This window comes from Polypterus senegalus, chromosome 8 (genome assembly GCF_016835505.1).
Source record: "Polypterus senegalus isolate Bchr_013 chromosome 8, ASM1683550v1, whole genome shotgun sequence".
Lineage (NCBI taxonomy): Eukaryota > Metazoa > Chordata > Cladistia > Polypteriformes > Polypteridae > Polypterus > Polypterus senegalus.
In genome coordinates this window covers 123193292-123214791 of record NC_053161.1, presented here as the reverse complement: position 1 = coordinate 123214791, position 21500 = coordinate 123193292, and positions in this window count along the sequence as shown.

Genomic DNA, 21500 nt, shown 5'->3' with positions numbered 1-21500 from the left:
TGTGCTTCATGTGCCTTGTCTGCATGTTTCCAACTGCATTTTTAATACACGATAAATGAATACATATGCGCCAATTATGTGACACCAACTGATGTATGTGGAAGTGCTTCAAATTCCCTGAAGGTGGATTTAACCTTGGCTCTGCTTGGAGTAATGCCATTTTTGTCATTTTACTTTAAAAGGAATAATTATTAAGTCTGGAAATCATTAGCACACATTTTTCCTACCTTGCAATACACTTGAAGGCTTTCTGCTCACCTTAGTGATTGGCCTTCTGTAATTCAACACTCCAGGTGATATCCATCTATTGTCAGTTTAGAGGGTCACACACAGCTGAAGTCTATCCCAGACTTAGTGGGGTCAGAACATGACAATGTAGGACATGAGCCCAGTGCAGAACAAACTCATACACAACCACACAATGGAAATAGAGAGTCACTCTGTGCACGTATGCACCAATGCAAACCCAAAGTCACCACTCTTCTGCCCAACTGATATTTAAAGGCAGAACAATGCAGAAGAAGAGAACTACATCAGAGAGAAACATGACTCCTCTGAAATGATGCTGTTCAAAATGGACCACGTGGTCCACCCTTATTGTTGCTTTAACTTCAGCTCAATACCATTTTTATTAAATTATATATATATATATATATATATATATATATATATATATATATATATATATATATATATATATATATATATATATATATATATATATATATATATATATGCATTTCTTTCCAGGCCAGCTAAACTTTCACACACAACACATTTGATTACGTCTCTGTTAGCTTTGGTCAGATGGGGCTGTATGTATTGCATGTGTTGTGCTGCATTATAGTTTGCAATGTTTCAAAATGTCCACTAGATGGCAGACATGCTCTGGTCTCCTACAGTTTTATTCTGACTTAGCAGTCAATTGCCATGTTAATAAATAAAGGGTTGCATATAGCCAATCGAGACAATAGGCAATCCTTCCTAGAAAGAAAAAAATGCATCCTTTCCTTGCTCTATTTCAGCATTGAATATATACAGTAAGTATCTATCTGCTTTAATATTAGCATATAGAAGAGATACAACACTGAGAAGCTTATTTTAAATAGAAAATCGCTCAGCAGCTTTGCTCCCTTTATTTTCAGGGCCCACTTTTTTTATTACGAGTTCATTATGAAATAGTTTAGCAGTACTTAGACACTTTATGTACCTGAGTTTTTAAAGCCAGTATTGCAATTTGGTTAGGAATTGGGCATTGGTTGTTCTGGTATTACTGTTCTTGTTTCACAGGGCAGTGTGCAGCACATGTGCAGTTGTTCAGGATTTTCAAACCCCTGCCTTCCACCATTCTCAGACAAATGGGGCCTGTTAACTTTGGTTGGTAACTCATCTAAGAGAAGGAAATGCTGAAATCATACCCTGCTGTCTTGCACGTATACCCACATATGTTAAGACTTTGAGTGTAAACACTGAGGATAAATCCAATGGAAGTCTAAGACAGACATTGTAGCAACTCTTGAGATGTTACTGGTGTTTACCATTACCTTGGACAACATTATCAGTGTGCAAAAGTGGAAATGGCTACATGGGCAACAGCTGATTCTTCACAATTTCTTGGCCATGTTTATGGTCTGGAGAGGACACTCCAGCATCGCTTCATTGTGCTGACACAACACGGAACACAGCAGTCTACCAGTTATAAGCCTTTACACTTGATTGGCACAAAGTGAGGTGCCAGGGACTGTTTCTCATTATTCTAGGATTTGATTGAGCAGCTACTACCCACCTCAAACTGGGAAGTCCCAGAGACATAGGTGCTGTTTCACCACAGCCTAATTGCTTCACTGGGTGTATGGGGCTCAAGGAAACCCCAACAGGCAGATTGATAACCCCTACACCAGGCACAACAAAGAAACTTCAAAAGCATCATGTCCTCAAGATAGGCACTTAGGATGCAAGGACCGAGACTCCAGGCCTTACAGAAGAACTGAAAGACATCAGTGACGTTTACAAGACTACAGTCATCGACAAAAAATTGAGCAGACTGCAGGTAGACTTAATTTCTTTCAAGAGATGAGGTTCTCGTTCACTGGAAGTCTTTGAGAGAAAGACTGGGAATCATGGTGTTGGCTTTGCCATATGAAATAGCTTAGATGACTCCATCATTCCACCAAGTGAGGGAACCAACTGACTACTTAAAGTCCAGTTTCAAACATCAGTGAGTCTGATTAACATCTTCTGGTGATATCAACATGCCTAGTTAACTTCTACCCATAAAGCCAACAGCAAGTTCTATGACGAGTTAAGTGAGTTATTGAACTCTGCTGTCATCAGAACCTGTGTCTCACCAACACCTTCTTCAACACTAAGCCTCAGCACAAAGAGTCATGGACACACCAATGGTCCAAGCACTGGTGCCATCTCAATCTCAGTGCAACAAGAAGCAGCAGCTTACATGATTTTAAGATGGCACTCAGTACCCAGCACACAGACTGTGACCCCCAAGCACTCCCTATTATGCACAGCAAGTGTCGCGGATGCCAGGGGCGACGACCCGGCCGGGACTCCTTGAAGGACCGGAAGTGGGCATACGCCCATCTGGGATCACGTGGGGGCCGCCATCCTGGTTGCTTTGGGGGCCACGGTTGAGGTCATGGAAGCCCCACCCTGTAGGGGTCCGTGGTCACCGCCAGGAGGCGCCCCAATGCTTTGGGGACCCTGGACCTCAGCACTCCCGCCACACCAAGAAGTGCTGGGGGCAAGAAGAAGAGGGACACCCGGAGAGCTTTCGGGAGAACAGCTGGCATTTCCGCCACACTGGGGTGTGTCCAGAGGGGAACGCCGGGAACCACCTGGGGCTCATCCGAGAGCATATTAAGGGGGCCGTCTCCCTTCATTTAAGGCTGGAGTCGGGTGGAAGAAGGACGAGGCACGAGAGGAGTGTGGAGGCGGCCCGAAGAGAAGGCATTTGTGTGGCCAGGATTGTGTGTTGGGGTATTTGTGCACAGACGGAGTCTGAGTGACTTAACAATTGTAAATATCATTGTAGATAAATACGTGTGGTGGAGATTATCAACATGTCCACCTGTCTGTGTCTGGGTCGGCTCCACACAAGGTAAAATTTCAACTGAGATGACCACACTGCTCCAGAAATGAGGGAAGGCAACTCATCAATGTGAGCAAGACTTGTGACTTTGCAAAGGCAGCCGCATTTGTGCAAACCCTGCAGGAAATATTGCCTCACCCACCTGGCACTGACGTCAGGAAGAGATGGAAACAACTTTGGGACTTCATCTACAATACTGCATTGTCTACCTTTCGAAAGAGGGCATCCAAGCCTGCCTACTGTTTCGAGTCCCACACAGTGAACCTTCCACCTCTGTTTGAGGGGAAGAGGAAAGCATTGGCATTGCATAAATCCTCTCCCAGCAAGAAGAACTTGCAGATCCTGCAGGCTGAGTGGAGCAAGGTGCAGCAGGCTACCAGGCATTGTGCCAATGACTACTGGTTACAGCTCTGTTACAAGATCCACCTGGCTGCTGACGCTGGCAACATCAAAGAGATGTACAATAATATCAAGCAAGCCATCAGTCATTCACAGAAGAAGATGTCCCCATTGATGTCAACAACAGGAGAGATCATCAAAGACCAACCAAAGCAAATGGAACACTGGATAGCGCAGTACTTAGAGTTGTATAACGCAGAGACTGTCGTCACCAAGAAAACCCTGAATGCCATCAAGCGCTTGCCTACCATGAATGATCTCGATGCATAGCCCACTTTGGAGGAACTCAGTGTAGCACTGAAAGTACTTTCCTCTAGGAGGGCTCCAGGAAAAGACAGCATTCCACCAGAGATACTGAAGTGTGCAGAATGTACCACATTCCAGAACTGCAAGAATCCTCTGCCAGTGTTAGAAAGAAGGCAGCATTCTTTAAAACGTGAAGGGTGCAAACATTGTCACTCTCTACAAGAACAAGGGTGAACAGGTGTGATTATAACAACTGAAGTTTTTAGCATTGTGGGGAAGCCTTTAACTAGAGGTGCCCTGAAGCTGATGCAAGTGCTTGCAGAGCGAGTCCACCCCAAATCTCACTGTGGGTTTACAGCAGAATGCTCCATCATATACATGATCTTTCATGTCAGGGAACCACGATACCTCACCTTCATTTGATCTTATGAGCAGAAAGGGCCTCTTCACATCATCAAGGCTTTGAGCAAAGACCAAGCTGCAGATGCAACATGTCAAAAATTTCTTGTCTGTTGACAACATAGCTGTCACCACTCACATTCAGCAGGAGCTACAAGCACTCATGGCACACTTTGTAGAAGCCTGCAAGAAGTTTGGCCTCACCATCAATCTGAAGAGGACACAGGTGACGGGTCAAGATATTAACAGTAATCCTTCTATCAGTATCAACTTTGAGCTTGAAGTTGTCCTAGACCTCATACAGCTAGGCTCAATGATCTTGAAAATCCTGTCAATTGAGAATAACAAGTCCATCGGAACAGTAGCTACAACCTTTTCAAGACTGAAATAGAGTATGGGCCAATAGCTGGATCATGGAGAATACTAAAGTCCAGGGGTGTATCACCTGCATGCTGAGCACATTGCTGTACACCAGTGAAAATGCAGGAGCCACCTCCATCTTCACCTTCCTCAGGCACAGTGGAATGTTCTGGCTGTCTCACATTTGATGCATGGCCAATGGATGGATACCAAGGGCCTCCTCTTTGGAGGATGGTCATTTGGCAGAGGCCAAAAGGCCAAGGATGTGCTGCAAGGATGTCTGCCAGCATGACCTTAAGGCTCTCGACATTAGCACCAGCAGTTGGCCTTTGGTTGCCTCAGACAGGAGTGTCTGGACAAAGGAGGTGATGAAGGGTTGCTCGATATCTGAGGGCAAAGTGAGACACAAACCTGATGAGAACAAAAGTCCCATGCCCAAAATGATACAGCTTCCTCAGAATTCAGCTGTTCGTGGTGTGGCAAGGACTGACACTATTGTATTGGAGTCCACAGCCACAACAAACGCTGTTATAAACAGATACCTCGAGATAAAAGGCTGCCTAATACTAATTAAGTTTTCTACAGTAAAAAGTATTGAACAATGTCTGTGGTTTTACTACACTATTTAAAAAGTAGACAACATAAGGAATTACAGTATGTTCAGATTTTCTTCTACTAAACTTATTGACTGTTTCTGTCAAAATGCACAGATAACCCTCAGATTACTTAATGATTCTAAACTGTGTCAGCCTCACTGAGGCTGGAGGTGTGCTTGTCTGTACTTTGCTATGGATTTACATCTCATTAAGGGTTGGCTAATGCACTTTGCCAGAGTAGCCTCCAGCTTGCCGAATGTTAAAAATGAATGAATTGGGTGGATGTTTTACTGCACTGGGACTCTTATGGGAACAAGCACAAATAGAGTATTAAAAGAATAGAATTATGCAGTACCATACCTATCTGATGAGATTACTCCATCATAGCCTATCACGCACTGTTCACCTACCCATTACAAAGCTTTGGATAGCTTATAGTCTAGTCTATAAAATACTAATGTCTAACACATATTCCATAAATCTCTGGTTCTTCTATGTAGGAGACCAGTTAGGTGTCCACCTTCCTTCTGTGTACCTTTATTCTGCATAAGTATCCCAGGGAGGTATTCGCATCCTTTGAAGTGTACACACACTACCCATAGTTGTACCTTGTGCTCAATTCTGCCAGGATAGCCATCAGCTTTATGGAAGTCTGAACTGGAATAAACTCAACAGAAAAACAAATGAATCGATTTTCCATGTCAAAGCAATGCGCTGAAACAATTTAAAAGGTAATAAGGTAATATAGTAAAAATGGTTGACTATAACTCAAGGGACGTTATGTGGAGACTGCATGTGAGACCACATCTGGAGTACTGTGTGCAGTTGTGGTCACCATGCCACTAAAGAGATATAGCAGCACTTGAAGCTGTGCAGAGGAGAGCAACCAAGTGCATCCCAGTACTTACAGACATCATTGTAATCAAAGTGCAATTTGTTTAGATAGATAGATAGATAGATAGATAGATAGATAGATAGATAGATAGATAGATAGATAGATAGATAGATAGATAGATCTTTATTTGGCCCCAGGAAAATTTGGGTTTTAACAGAAGCTCTTTAAAAAATAAATAAACAAACAAACACACACACATTGGTCTGAACACAAACTAAAATGACTATAAAGCAAGAAACTTAAAAAGAAACTGTGACTTGGCAGTTCCAGTCCCAGTGAGGCACTATGCAGACATGTTGCTGTTAGTAAAAAGGACTACAGGTAGTGTTTCTTGACACACTTTTGCTAAATTATTTGTTGGTTGAAAGTTCTCAGTGTTAGTGTGTCAGAGAGAGGATGTGCAGCATTGTTTACAATGGCACTCTGTTTTGTTTTAATCCTCTCCTTCGGTGTGACCTTCAGGGGGTCCTTTAACTGAGTGTGCCCTTTTAATTAGCCTGTTGATTCAGTGGGCATCTGTTGATGTGATGGTACCAGCCCAGCACACCACTGCATACAAAGTCACAATGGCCATCAGAGAGTTATAGAAGATGTGAAGGATGTCACTTCCTACATTAAATGAACGCAGTCTCTAGGAAGAAAAGCCTGTTCTGACTATTCTTATGTACTTTTTCTGTGTTCTGAGATCAGTCCAACCTTTCATTAATGTTGACCCCCAAGTACTCATAGGAGTGGACCACCTCTACATCCACTTATTGAAAACTGACTGGACATAGAGGCCCTTCGTGCGGTGAAAGTCAATAACCACTTCCTTGGTTTTACTGATGTTCAGATGCAGACAATTCTCTTTGCATCAAGAAACAAACTTCTCAGCTTGACTCCTATACTCGGTTTCATCGTCTTTATCAATACACCTCATAAGGGCAGAATCCTCAGAGAATTTCTGCAAGTGTTTTGACCAAGAGGTAGTGGTGCAAGTAGAGGCACTAACATTAGAGTAGTCAAATATACGTACAGGCTTGTATCAAAAGTTCAAATTGGCTAGCTAACAAAAACAAAGTGTGACACATAAGTCATAATAAAAAAAAAACAAGAGCAAGAGATTCCAACCAAAACTAACAATTCTTTTTCCTAACTAAATGGATTGCAAGTCTTCACAAAATAATGTGGTACCACCTGGATGCTGGAGGCCATGTGCTGAGAGCTGCCATCATAAATAGCATGACAATGATGATATCACAAGCTTACCAACGTCTTTTCACATATCTAGCAATGGCATAGTTAATAACAGTAACATAGCAGCACAAGGAAAGAAAATTTTCAAAATGATGACTATCATGATAAGGCTTAGTACATAAAAAGGTCCCATAATGAAACTATGTAAAATAACATACCATTATTAAAATACCAGTGTGTAAGCCCGTGCTGTAAAAAGCACGGGTCCTAGAAACTATTGAAATCATCATAAAAATTGAAATGCAGAGATGTCAGGTAGTTGAAAGGAACTACTCTGGGCATCTCTGTCCTAGATTTTGTGTTGCCGACATGCTTGCATTGTTTGTGCATTAGTGGCTAAGCGACTGTCTTTGTCGGAAGGTTTCGTTTTGCCGATGTGCTTTCCTCGCTTGTGCATTTGCCGCTAAGTTGACTGTGTTTTGTCGGAAGGTTTCATTTTGTCGATGTGCTCGCCTCGCTTGTGTATTAGCCGCTAAACGAGTGACTCTTTCTTTGGAGGTTTTGGTTTGCTGACGTGCTGGCCTCGCTATGATGTATCCTGGGAGGTGGAGCCGTTACTCTGACTCCACCTCTTACTTCCGGGCGGACAGACACACACACTTCCACACGAAGAGGTTAATACATAAGATAATTTTAGGAAATGATTTAAAAAATACACATAGAAATTTACAAAATAAATTATAACAGACATGTCCTATAGGGACAGGATGAGGGAATTTAACCTCTTTAGTCTTGAGTTGTGAAGATTTAGATGAAATTGAATTTTCAATGTAACTCAGTGTTTTGCTTCATCAAAAAAAAAAATGTGTGCTTGTTTGGAAATGTTTTCATGCATTTATTGTGCATGTGCCCCCCTGTTATTTTATTTTATAATGCCTAGTGAAAAGAAAAAGAAAATCACCAGAAGTATGCACATTTTCAAATGAATAAGGCTGTTGGTAGATAACAGGCAGTTTGGCAGTGGTGCCTCTCTGTGTACTGACGTTTGGAAAAAACACAGCAGTGTGCACAATGGTTTGCAGTGGTGTGTCTTTGTATAGAATCTAAACAGCATTTGACAATTTTAAAATGCTCTGTTGTGATGTGAACGAGAGGCATAAACACAACTGAAATTACCAGTGTGTACATATTAAATACATTATGCAGTTGCAGGGAAGAACACAGGTAGAAACAAAACTGTGAACAAGACTTTATGAAGTCCTTGTTTTCTAACCAAAGAAAAAACAAAATTTTAATCCCAAAACACCTCTTTTAGGGAGTTTCACATATTGCAATTGCAAACCTGCCTACAAAATGAGTTACATGTTGTAAAAGGCTCTATATAGCGCCCGACCCGGCACAGACTGACGCAGAGGCACGTGTAAAAACCAAAATACTTTTTATTTTTCTTCACCTGTGGGCCACGTCTTCCCTGTGAACCCTACAGGCAATACACAGTCGCAAAAGCACATACACACAATACCAACAACACTTCCACCTTGCACCACCACTCTTCCCAGGCAACCTCGTCCTCTTCCTCCCAATTCTGGCTGTCGAGTGGTGGAGGCTGGCCAACTTTATAGCCCATCCAGAAATGTTCCAGGTGCTTGACCACCTGGTCCCAATTGCACCTCCAGGTGGGGCTGATGACTCATCCAGCCGGCTTTTTGAGTCCCGGCAGCACCCCCTAGCGGCCACCCCAGCTCCCAACCAGGCTGTGGAGGACTCCATATCCCACGGAGCCACGCGGGAGACTGGGGAATCAACGTCGGCCAGGGAGGCTGCCACCAAGCGTCCCGGGGGAGGTATTAAGCTGCCTATGGTGGCTCCCCCGGAACATATGCAGCAGGGGTATCCTGGCCGGGCATGGGCCCTGGCCGTCCCTCACAATGTTCAATTTTCCAAAAACTCTATGTGAATTGGAACTTGCTTGTTTCACTCATCACTTGTTTTGACAAAAGTAGGCTGCTTAAGAGCCTAATCCAGGTCTTCAAAATTTCACTTGTCATCGATGAAGTTCTTTCAATTAAATAGTGAATAACATTTATAATAAATACACCAGTTGAAAAATAAGAGGAAGTGCATTTAAAACCAAAGCCATGAAGCACTTATTTATATACCTGTAGAAGATCATGTGGATGTGGAACAATTTACAGAGTGAAGCCCTATTTGTATTTTCTGTGTCAGTCTTGGGCAGAGACTGTGATGCAAATTATGCACACTGTCAGTAGCCATAATGCATTTATGTTTGTGGGGGCCCATTTGATTTTTGTGTCAATACTCTCCTAGTCAGTTGGTGGTATGGTTTGGCCAATCTCACATACCAAACAATTTCACAGCAGAAGAAATGAACTCTTTACAGGATTGCTCAGCAAAAAATGGCTATGAGAAGCAGTGAGGGAGTGCGAGTATAACTGCTTTGTTTTACACAGTGTTACTTGCAATTTCCTTCCATTAATTTGTTGTCATCCAAGCATCTTTATTGTCTTGGAGAGAGTATAAATGCCTCACCCGTCTTTATTCACCCCTTTGGATATGTGGCATCATCTTTGCTTTGCAGTCTACCTTAATGAAAGGAGAAGTGTCTGTCTATGTGTCCATCTGGTTGCTATATCATTCCAACAGATGGTGCATCACAAACATTAACACAACTTTTATGAATATCATACCAAATGGCATAAAAAAGAGATGTATACACATTGCATTGTAACACTGATGTCTATGTTGATTATTTAGATTCTAACGTGTCTTAGATAGGGAGCACAGCTAGTGTAGTCAGAAATATTACAGTGAAAATCCAGTATGCCCAAACTGCATGAAAAGGGCATGTCTTCATGTCTGATGTCATCTTTGCTGCATGGCTCTTGTAACTGCTGTAGATGTACAGTATCATGTATAAACAAGGCTTTGGAGGATGAGATATTTGGACAAGTGCTGTCCTCTTTCTTGTGAAACTTCTTATGCTCTTATATATGGTATTATTTTCTTTAAGTTCAAAACACCTTTCTGTCCATTTCCTTGTGTTTTTAATAATAATAACAATAATACATTTTATTTATATTGTGCTTTTTTCTAAAGTTTAATTGATTTTTCATTATAACAGGTTTCTTGCTAGTCTGAGTAAGAAACAATAAATGCTGAACTGAATTCCGATCAGATCAGATCAGTTACCCTCACCCTCTCTAACTACAAAACAGAAAGATAAAGATTTAAAACAAGTTATCAGTCAGTGATATGAAGAGGTTCACTGCATTTTATAAGCACGTGGAGGGGGATAAGACTGCAAAAACATCAGTTCATAGGGAGGAACTAGACTTGAAGTGGACTTCAACAATCTTACCACAATCAGCATATAATTGTCGAAGTACCACGTAAGCTCAGACAGAGGGTGCAAACTCCTCTTAAAAAAAATCATGAATCGAAAAGAAGGCCAAGTGGACCGGAACCAGTTGGGACTTTTGATAACCATTTTCACACTTGAAGCTTGTTATTTTGTTTAAACTACTTCATCGCAGAGACAGATACAAAAACACATATCATAAAGTAACGTCTTTGCATTTCAACACTAAACCTTTCAGTAATTGTCCAGACCTTTAAACACAATCATCTAACTTTAGTGGCTGTTTTCACTCAAAGCTGAGCAACACAATGGGCTGTCCACACTTTTGCTGTAGTCTAGTTAATATTTCTGTGAGATGCCACAGGTGATCTTTAATTCATTTGTCAGAACCGGGATGGGTAATCCTCCAGAGAAATGATGGGCCACTCCGTGTGATTATGTATCAAGTTGACATCCAATTTTATTTGCATGCAATTACGCTTCCATCTCCCTCACGGTTGCATTATGACACATGCATTTCCCAAGTTATAAATTTGAAGCGGATGGGGTGGTTTGAAAAGAATTACTGTAATGTCTAAATTTTCTGTGATAAAAGTAGCCCAAATATAATAAAAAAGTGGATGGAAAGCTCCTGCTAAAATGTGTGAGGTGCCACACTCTGCTGAGGACAGGTTTGTGTGATTCATCAGAGGCACCCTTATATTTTAGTCACTTAGTATTTATTCATTCTAGGATTTTTGTTTATTTCTGAGAGCTATTCCTTTTTTATTTGCATTTTCTGGTTGGGTAAGTAGACGACTGAATGTCTCAGTTACTCTAGCAGACACAGCTGATTAACCATATAATTGGTGGTGGTCCATGACAGATAGAAACGGTTGTTCTCACTTCATTCCTATTATAGTAACTTTATTTAGCAATTTTCTCCCATGCCTTAGTGAAAAATGTATGGGAAGTAGCTACATCACAACTTAGGGGATCTGGGGTGAATTCCGGACCTGGTTCTTATCTCTCTGAGTCATATGATTTCCCTGGGCCTTTATTCATCTTAGGCCACCTTTAGAGCCTCTGGTATGGTATGACAAAGTATGAGCATGCAAAACAGGCCATGGAAATGACTGACACACTAGCCAGGGGCACACAAATATGCCAGAATAAGGCAACACTCCAAAGGAAAACTGTCTTATAAAGCTGCTTGGATGGAAATGTTCTGTCGTATTCTTACAACCTTAGGCATTTTCACCATTCTGCAGTTTCTGTTCTGTAGTTTTGGCAGGTATCAAATAAGGACACATTAGTTGACTCATCGGCTGTTGACTCATAAACCTTGTGACTTTACCTTCTTTTTCTACTTAAATTTAATCTGATACATCTCAACAATTAAACTCTGTCTTTGAAGTGAATGCATGATTAACATTCTTTTGTGGATCTTTAGCAAGCTTTGCAGAGGAGTGCATTTTGAGATTATTGCTTATATGACTCATACTGTAGCTAAAGTGAATGAATATGGCAAGTGTTAATAAATGAGACCCCAAAATTAGCTGAAAGCCTACTTACTGTAACCATTAATCAGAATCAAATGTTCTGCTATACCAGGGAAAGTACAGTAACCTTAGTTCTGGTGAGAAGACGTTGCAGAAGTCGCCAGACTGTCAATGGGACACTTGGTTTTTCTGCAATCAAATTTTTATTATAGTAAATAAATTAAATACATAAGAAACAGGAAAGTGTACAATTGAAATATAATTTTGTCTACACTGGTGCCATCCTATGAGTTACAGTTATATACAAAAAAGAGTAGACAGCTAAATAACAAATGCTTGACAAAACATAGACGGCTGCAGACTGCAGCCAGATAAGAAAAATGCAATGAGGATAATGAGCTCCCACCACACATTCAGTCACCCACAAGCCTGGTGACTGAGAGCCTGATACTACAATCATATTCTACTCACTGCAGAGTGCTCAAGAAATATTTAGGTTATTGAAAAGGAATTTCCAAGAATTGATAGAGAAGGTCTTTCCAGCAAGATGCTAATAGCAGCTTGGAAGTTATGGCACACCGAAACAAAATACAGCTGAACTGGACTAAGGGAGAGTGTGGAAAGGCCCAGGAGCAGGAGAACGAGGGTGAGAGAGTAATGTGGACAGGAAGAACTGATGAGTGGCAGAGGGACAATCAAAAATGTGTGGTGGAAAGCTCTGGGAACATTTAGGGAGCAAAAGTGACAAAAAGCGTTAAATGGACAAGCCCACTGCAAAATGTTTATGAAGGGTTAGATAGGAGACACTAGTTGCCATTTTCTGGGGAAATATTTAAATTTTAAGATAATTAATTTTCTCCTTCTCCTTTCATAGGAATTCCTACCAGTCTAGATTCTACTTCTCTGAAAAATAATGTAAATGTTTAATTGACAACAAAGAATTAATGCCTCCAACTTTATTTAAATACTTTATTAAATCAAGGACAGGAAAGGCACATGATCTCTGGTTGCAGACAGAGGACAGGTTTGGTGGCTCCTCTGTGCCATCTGCTTCCCCCACTATCTTATATCAGAGCCACACCTAATAGGTTATTAGTATTACGAAATAATCTCCACTCAAGCACACTCTGAATATGTGGAAAAGTGAGATCCATGCTTGATCTGGAGTTAAAAAAGGTCTTTTGAGATGGCAACAGTGACAGGGGTGGACACTATGGGGATCTGCCAGGAGGAGGAAACTGTTGCTGCATTCACATACTATTGGACTATTCAGAGCTCAGAGTTGTGACATTACACCTTCCCACTTCCCACTTTCTGGGTGCACTATTAGTATAAATATGAGGTCGCTGTTGATTTGTTACTTTTTCTGCATAAAGAGCAATTAAAGATAAATGGCATTTTTTTATGGAAATAAAGAGCAAAATAAATAAATTTATTGGCTATGTATCACGTCACCAAAAAATGGCATTTTGGCTCACTAGGTGATATTTTTAAAATAATACAATTGGTTAAGGGGAAAGGTTCAGCATTAAGCCACAGTACAGACAATTCAGGGAGCTTTGTTTTGTCTGTGTTGTCTGAGTTGTAATTCTGAGTTCATTGAGTGGTCACATGGTATTTCCAACTCAACAACTCGGATTTACTGTTTCTCTGAGAGTACAAGAACGCAGAATTTGTGTGCTACTTAACCCTCATTTGTCTCTCAGCAATCGAGTTGTATATGTTATGACTGTGGTGCATTCTACATGCTCTAAAACATAAATATTATTACTGAAGTATTCATCCATCCATCCATCCATTATCCAACCTGCTATATCCTAACTACAGGGTCATGGGGGTCTGCTGGAGCCAATCCCCGCCAGCACAGGGCACAAGGCAGGAAACAAACCCCAGGCAGGGCGCCAGCCCACCGCAGCTGAAGTATTCAGATTATTATTATTACCATTCGACAAATTGTTCTTTGCTGCAAAATTACTTCTATTTCTCTAATCTTAAGCTTTATTCCATTGAAAATTTTTTCAAGGTTTTAGTAAGCTAAGAAGCACTATATTCTAAATAACTGAATGCATATGATGTACATTTTATCAACTTAGTCAGGTAGAACAGCTAGTTTTACTAATATAAATATGACCAAAAAATAAAAATAAAAATAATTGAGGTCAGCTTCTAGGTCTGATGGTTACCACTACGGCTTTGCAGAGTCTCCACTCTGGGTCCAGATTCCAGGCCTGGTCATTGTCCAAACGTTGAAAGTGTCATTGGCATCAAATGTACAGAGCACAGTGATATCCACACTAGTACTAAACAACATGTCTCCACTCTTTGACACCATCATGCGTGACTAGAATTATCTTACCTTGAAACTTTTCTCTTCCTTACATCAAATACCTTAGATTGAACTGCACATATTTTAACAAATTTACTTCTCACCTGACACAGGTTATTCCCCCAGTAGATTCAAACCTTTGTAAAATTTTGAAATTCTCTCTGTGATAAAAAAAATCCTGAAGTTGTGACTTGCACTGTTGCTGTCAGTTTGTTTCTGGCAACACTTTTGCTGTCGAAAAAACACCAAAAGGTTGACACTTCAAACTATTGACAAGATTCATACTTTATAATGTGTGCATAAAAGTAAAAAACGTAATAAATCCTTTCCTGTCAATGAAACTGAAGTGGCAAGTTGCCCCAATATTAAAAGGTTGCCCTCAAGACTGTGACCAAATGCCTATGATGGATGCTCCTTCACTTTGGTCAGCATCATGTATAGTAACTATAGGTCCATAAATATTTGGACAGAGACAACGTTTTTCTCATTTTGGTTCTGTACATTACCACAATGAATTTTAAATGAAACAACTCAGATGCAGTTGAAGTGCAGACTTTCAACTTTAATTTAGTAGGTTGAACAAAAAGATTACATAAAAATGTGAGGAAACTAAAGCATTTTTTAACACAATCCCTTCATTTCAGGGGCTCAAAAGTAATTGGACAAATTAAATAACTGGAAATAAAATGTTCATTTCTAATACTTGGTTGAAAACCCTTTGCTGGCAATGACAGCCTGAAGTCTTGAACTCATGGACATCACCAGATGCTGGGTTTCCTCCTTTTTAATGCTCTGCCAGGCCTTTACTGCAGCGACTTTCAGTTGCTGTTTGTTTGTGGGCCTTTCTGTCTGAAGTTTAGTCTTCAACAAGTGAAATGCATGCTCAATTAGGTTAAGATCAGGTGACTGACTTGGCCATTCAAGAATTTTCCACTTCTTTGCTTTACTAAACTCCAGGGTTGCTTTGGCTGTATGTTTTGGGTCATTGTTCATCTGTATCATGAAACGCTGCCTAATCAATTTGACTGCATTTAACTGGATTTGAGCAGACAGTATGTCTCTGAACACCTCAGAATTCATTTGGCTGCTTCTGTCCTGTGTCACATCATCAATAAACACTAGTGTCCCAGTGCCACTGGCAGCCATGCACGGCCAAGCCATCACACTGCCTCCACTGTGTTTTACAGATGATGTGGTATGCTTTGGATAATGAGCTGTTCCACGCCTTCTCCATACTTTTTTTTTGCTATCATTCTGGTAGAGGTTGATCTTGGTTTAATCTGTCCAGAACTGTGCTGGCTTTTTTAGATGTTCTTTAGCAAAGTCCAATCTAGCCTTTCTATTCTTGAGGCTTATGTGTGGCTTGCACCTTGCAGTGCACCCTCTGTATTTATTTACATGCAGTCTTCTCTTTATGGTAGATAGGATATCGATATGCCTACCCCCTGGAGAGTGTTGTTCACTTGGTTGGCTGTTGTGAAGGGGTTTCTCTTCACCATGGAAATGATTCTGCGATCATCCACCACTGTTGTCTTCTGTGGACGTCCAGGTCTTCTTGTATTGCTGAGTTCACCAGTGCTTGCTTTCTTACTCAGGATGTTACCAAACTGTGGATTTTGCCACTCGTAATATTGTAGCAATTTCTCAGATGGGTTTTTTCTGTTTTTGCAGCTTAAGGATGGCTTCTTTCACCTGCATGGAGAGTTCCTTTGACCACATGTTGTCTGTTCACAGCAAAATCTTCCACATGCAAGCACCACACCTCAAATCAACTCCAGGCCTTTTATCTGCTTAACTGATAATGACATAACAATGGACTTGCCCACACCTGCCCATGAAATAGCCTTTTAGTCAATTATCCAATTACTTTTGAGTCCCTGAAATGAAGGGATTGTGTTAAAAAAATTCTTTAGTTGCCTCACATTTTTATGTAATCGTTTTGTTCAACCCACTGAATTAAAGCTGAAAGTCTGCACTTCAACTGCATCTGAGTTATTTAATTTAAAATTCATTGTGGTAATGTACAGAACCAAAATGAGAAAAAAGTTGTCCCTGTCCAAATATTTATGGACCTAACTGTAGGTGTAAAGGCTGCCTGTAGAGTGTTGCCTTTATTGCAGCCCATGCCTGTGTGAGGTTTTCTATTGGTCTCCTGGTTTACTGCCCATATCCCTAAAGACATTGAGCTTTGGTTAAATGGCATATTAAATTGATCCTTTGTGGGTGTGTAGGCATTGTTAAGGACTGGCATCTCATCCAGAATCAGTTCCTACACATTATAACTGATTATGCCTCCTACAACCCTGAAATGAATCTAGTCCATGACCTTGAATTAAATTGGTTGAGTTTAGAAATTGGATGCATTAAAATGTCTACTAATGATGAACCAACAAAGGCTCAAATGGTACAATGTGATTTGCTAAACTGTTTTGTGGACACAATCACAACAAGCAAATTTCATTTTAATTAATGAAATATGCACATTATGAGAAAAAAATGATGATAATTTTGGGCAATTTGCTTTACACCACTAAAAGTGTGGCAACGTCTGCTCAGGCAGAATTACTAGTTCAGCTCCCACTCCCTCAAGGGGCCTAAATCCTTTCAAAAATGCTTCTGATCTCCTTTTGCTACCTCTTCACTGTGCTCAAGAAAAGGATGTTTCTCTACAGATTTTTTTTTTTAACTGCAAGACTCCACTGTGTGTTCTTGACATTGATTCTACTGAGTGTTTCACCTAACATGAGAAATAGTGCTGTAGAATGAGCTGGGAGCTCTGACTTCTGTTCTTTTATCAATTTCATTTACCGTAACAAGTACCTTCTTATTTCTGAGCTTCACTTGACATTAAAATAAAGATTAGTGGCATTTTTACACAAGGTTCATTCTGGTGTAACCGCAAGACATTCTAATGTTTAAGCCCAATTTTTCATACATAGTGTTTGGGATGAAACCATAGTAGGTAGAGAAAACTCACATGGACAGACAGCGGGCAAGTCAGAATTTCATCCAGGGCCCTTGTTAACCAACTGTGTAATCTTATGGAAAGTAAAGACACATGAACGCCATGTGAACAATCACAAAATATGGTTAGTTCGAAAAGGAAAGAGGAACATAAAACTCCTTTTGGTTTAATCTTCCCTTTTGTTTCATTAAGTTTAATATAAGTGAAAATGTCACAGTTTTCATTCTGTAAATCAGCAAATTCTGGACATCCTAGGGCATAAAGTGGTCCAGGGCCTATCTTTTGATATCCTGATTAGAATTATTGTTAAGTAGTATTATTATTTCAAAAATTCTTTTAAAGTCAGTAATTGTTGTGATTAATAGAACAGTGTATGGTATGGAAGAGGGTATTGACATTAGTATATCAATTTGAAGAAACAGATAATGCTCGTAAAACTTTAACAAGCATCTACAAAAATGGCGACTTTGAGTCACTGACTGATCAGTTTACTTAAAATAGATCTTGAGGTCCTCGTCAGTACCCGTGTTGATATTTGGTAAGACTGATCGCAAAATGACAAGATTTGGAAGTTTAAGCATACATAAGAAGAAGCCAAGGAGGTATACAAATGGCAAGCTCAGAACTGAGGTACAAGCACACTCAGTACAAGCTAAACCTTTAGGCAAAGCTTTCTCAAAAACTGTGTTAGAAAAAGGAAGTAAAACTAAACATTAGAGAGTTGACAGGCATAGAGTGACGGACAGAAGCCATGGAAAATGCACCATCTGGTACCCATAGATGCTATGCAACTCTAAGGAGGGTCGGAGGTGTTACATAAAAGAGGGCACAGTTCTTCACTAATAAACGTGGTAGCCCTCTTACTTGTTGCTGTGTTCAGCTTTACATTTAATCTATTTGCACAACTCAGAATTGTATTTTGTGGACCAGATGTAAACTTCAGGGTGTGAATATGGCCAGCACTAGTGCCTTACAGCTAAGTATTCCCAAGTTTCACCCCCACCCTGGGTAATGTATATATATATTGTGAGCTGGAGGGCTGATCGCACCCCAAATAGATACAGACCTGGGAAAACCACAAACCCTGAAACACTGACTACCACCCTCACATTGCTCCTTATCCTTGCACTATAACGCGTAATACAAGCCTCGCTCGGTACTCCGCCGACTTATAAGACTTGCGCAGCGCCTGTCAGTTTTGGAATTGATTGTTTGAAGAACATCTAATCACATATTTGAGTAGGAAATTACTTCCTAGGGAACGCAATGATTCTACAATTGAGAAAGAATGCTTGGCAATTAGGTGGGCTGTGGAAGCGCCGCTATTACTTGTGGGGACTAAACTTCACTTTGGTAACTGATCATGCTCCACTTCAGTGGTTGTACCGACAGAAGGATACAAACTCTTGTCTAATGAGATGGTTTCTGGGTTTACAACCTTACAGTTTCACAGTAAAGCACCGACCAGGTTCTGAACACATCAACGCAGACGTATTATCCCGACTACATGAACTTGGTACAGAGAGTCGCTTGATTCACAGGAATGTGAATAAAGCTGAGGGGGAGGGTGTGAGCTGGAGGGCTGATCGCACCCCAAATAGATACAGACGCCCCTGGGAAAACCACAAACCCTGAAACACTGACTACCACCCTCACATTGCTCCTTATCCTTGCACTATAACACGTAATACAAGCTCACGCGGTACTCCGCCGACTTATAAGCCTTGCGCAGCCTGTCAGTTTTGGAATTGATTGTTTGCTTTTATCTCTCTCTGCTCCTAGCGGAACTGTCATCTCTGACTTGTCATGGAGCACGCTTAAGCTCAGGTGTTTGCAGTGTTTGAATAAAAATCCTTCTTGTTTCTACGATGGATGCCGAGATGGATGCCAAGACTTATTTCAGAGGTCTAAAACTTATGCACTTAAAGACTGGAAACTAAACATGGATGACCCAATGCGTGAAATTCAAGATTTGATACATAAAGTGCACTGTTGGTTTGAAGGAGACGTGATGGAAACAGTTGTCGTGAATATATTACTGGCCAGCATACCTGAAGTTCTTCGAGATGAATTTCTACGTCATGATATTAAATCATTAACGATTATGTCCAGACGATTAGAGGGTTCACAGTCCGCTTGGAGAAAGAGCGGTGGATTTCGTGCTGCTTCGCAACCTGTGAACGAACGTCCAGGACATTCTCGTCGCTTCAATCGACAAGCTGCAGGACCTAAAAATCTAATGGGGTCAGGTAGGACCCCGGGAAATCCAGTCGTAGATGAGACGCCTGTTTCTGGGGAGACAGCGGCAACAGCGGGCCGAGGAAACCGTGGACACTACAGAGCACGTCGACGTGGACATCGCAGAGGATATTTCGGAAACGGAGCCGACTGTGATCAACTCGGCCATTTGGCAAGAGAATTTCGCTTGTCTCCAGCTCATTCAATGGAGATTGGACTGGCCGAGATTTGTTGCTCAACTATTACATATCCGGATGGAAAAGATGGCTTGTTGATCCCGGTGAAATTGGGGGGCAGAGAAATCTCAGCATTGTTAGACTCGGGAAGTGACCTTTGTATTGTGAGACGAGACTGTCTTAATGAACAATGCCTTAGAGACTGTGAGACTGTAAAAATACGCTGTGTACATGGTGATGTTAAAGATTATCAGACTTTACTTCTTCCTTTAACTTATAGGGGGCGCCACTTTAAGGTTTGGTCTGCCGTTTCGGACTCGTGCCCTTGGCCATTACTCATAGGACGGAGAAATGCCCTTTTTCCAAAACTGATTAATAAATGTAAGGGACCAGTAGTCCAGTCCACTAATGAACTTAGTGGGGGAAGAAGAAGAAAACCAGACGAAGAACTGGTAGCGGCCGGGAAAATCTAGAGCCCAACTTAGATATTGAACCCGATCTCTCCAGCGAGACGGAGGAGGTCACCCCCGACAATCTTCCAGAATGGGCTGGTCCTTCTACATCTTCCCAGATTGCAAACGCCTCCGAACACAAACCGAGTGTTAACGAACAATCAGATTTTGTGCGTTTGCAGCATACTGATAGCTCATTAGAATATGCATTTAAACAGGCTCGCCCTGCTAATGACTCTTATTACCAAGAGCGTAATTCCGGGGGTGTGAAAACCCCACACTTTATAGAAAAGGACGGTTGCCTTTTCAGAGTGATCTCAGATCATTTGGGAGGGAATTTATTGAACAACTGGTGGTACCTGAAGCACATAGGGAAACTGTTTTGCATCTGGCACATTCACACATCTTGGGGCACCTGGTGCCGACAAAACTAGAGACCGGTTATCAAAACGATTTTATTGGCTTAATATGGGAAAAGATGTTGAACGATTTTGTACTTCATGTCCAGACTGCCAGATCGTCTCTGCTTATAAGCCTCCTCGGGCTCCCTTTGTCCTATGCCCATATTGGAAGTTCCCTTTCAGCGTGTGGGATTAGATATTGTGGGACCATTACCTAAGACTAAGGATGGGTACCAATATTTGCTGGTGTTGGTTGATTATGCGACACGATATCCAGAAATGATGCGCTGAAAAGGCCAACTCTTCGGCTGTAGCCAAAGCACTATGTGAAACTTTTACTATTGGTATCCCTAGAGAAATCTTAACTGATCAGGCACACCTTTCACTTCTCGCGTGATGAAACAATTGTGTGACAGCTTTGCTATTAAGAAATTGAGTACTACTGTTTACCATCCTCAAGCGAATGGTTTAACCGGCGATTTAACAAAACATTGAAACAGATGATCAGGCGAGTTGCTCATAATGATCCCACAACATGGAACACTGTCCTACCTTTGTTTTGTACAGGTGCGAGAATCACCACAGGCGCCCACTGGCTTGAGTCCCTTCGAAGTTGTTATTGGCAGGCGCGCAGGCATCCTGGATGTGGTACGTGAGGAATGGATAGGGAAACGAGAGAGCAGCTAAAGGTCCAAGCTTTGCAGATCGACTAATTTCGTTGCAAGACAGAATTTCTATGCTTTCCTCTATTGCTGTGGAACACCAACAACGAGAACAGGAAACTCAGAAGCGTCTTTACGATAGCGCAGCAAGCTCCGTGAGTTCAAACCTGGCGATCGTGTTTTGGTACTGGTTCCCTCGGATCCACACAAATTCTTAGCTAAATGGCAGGGCCCTGCCATTAT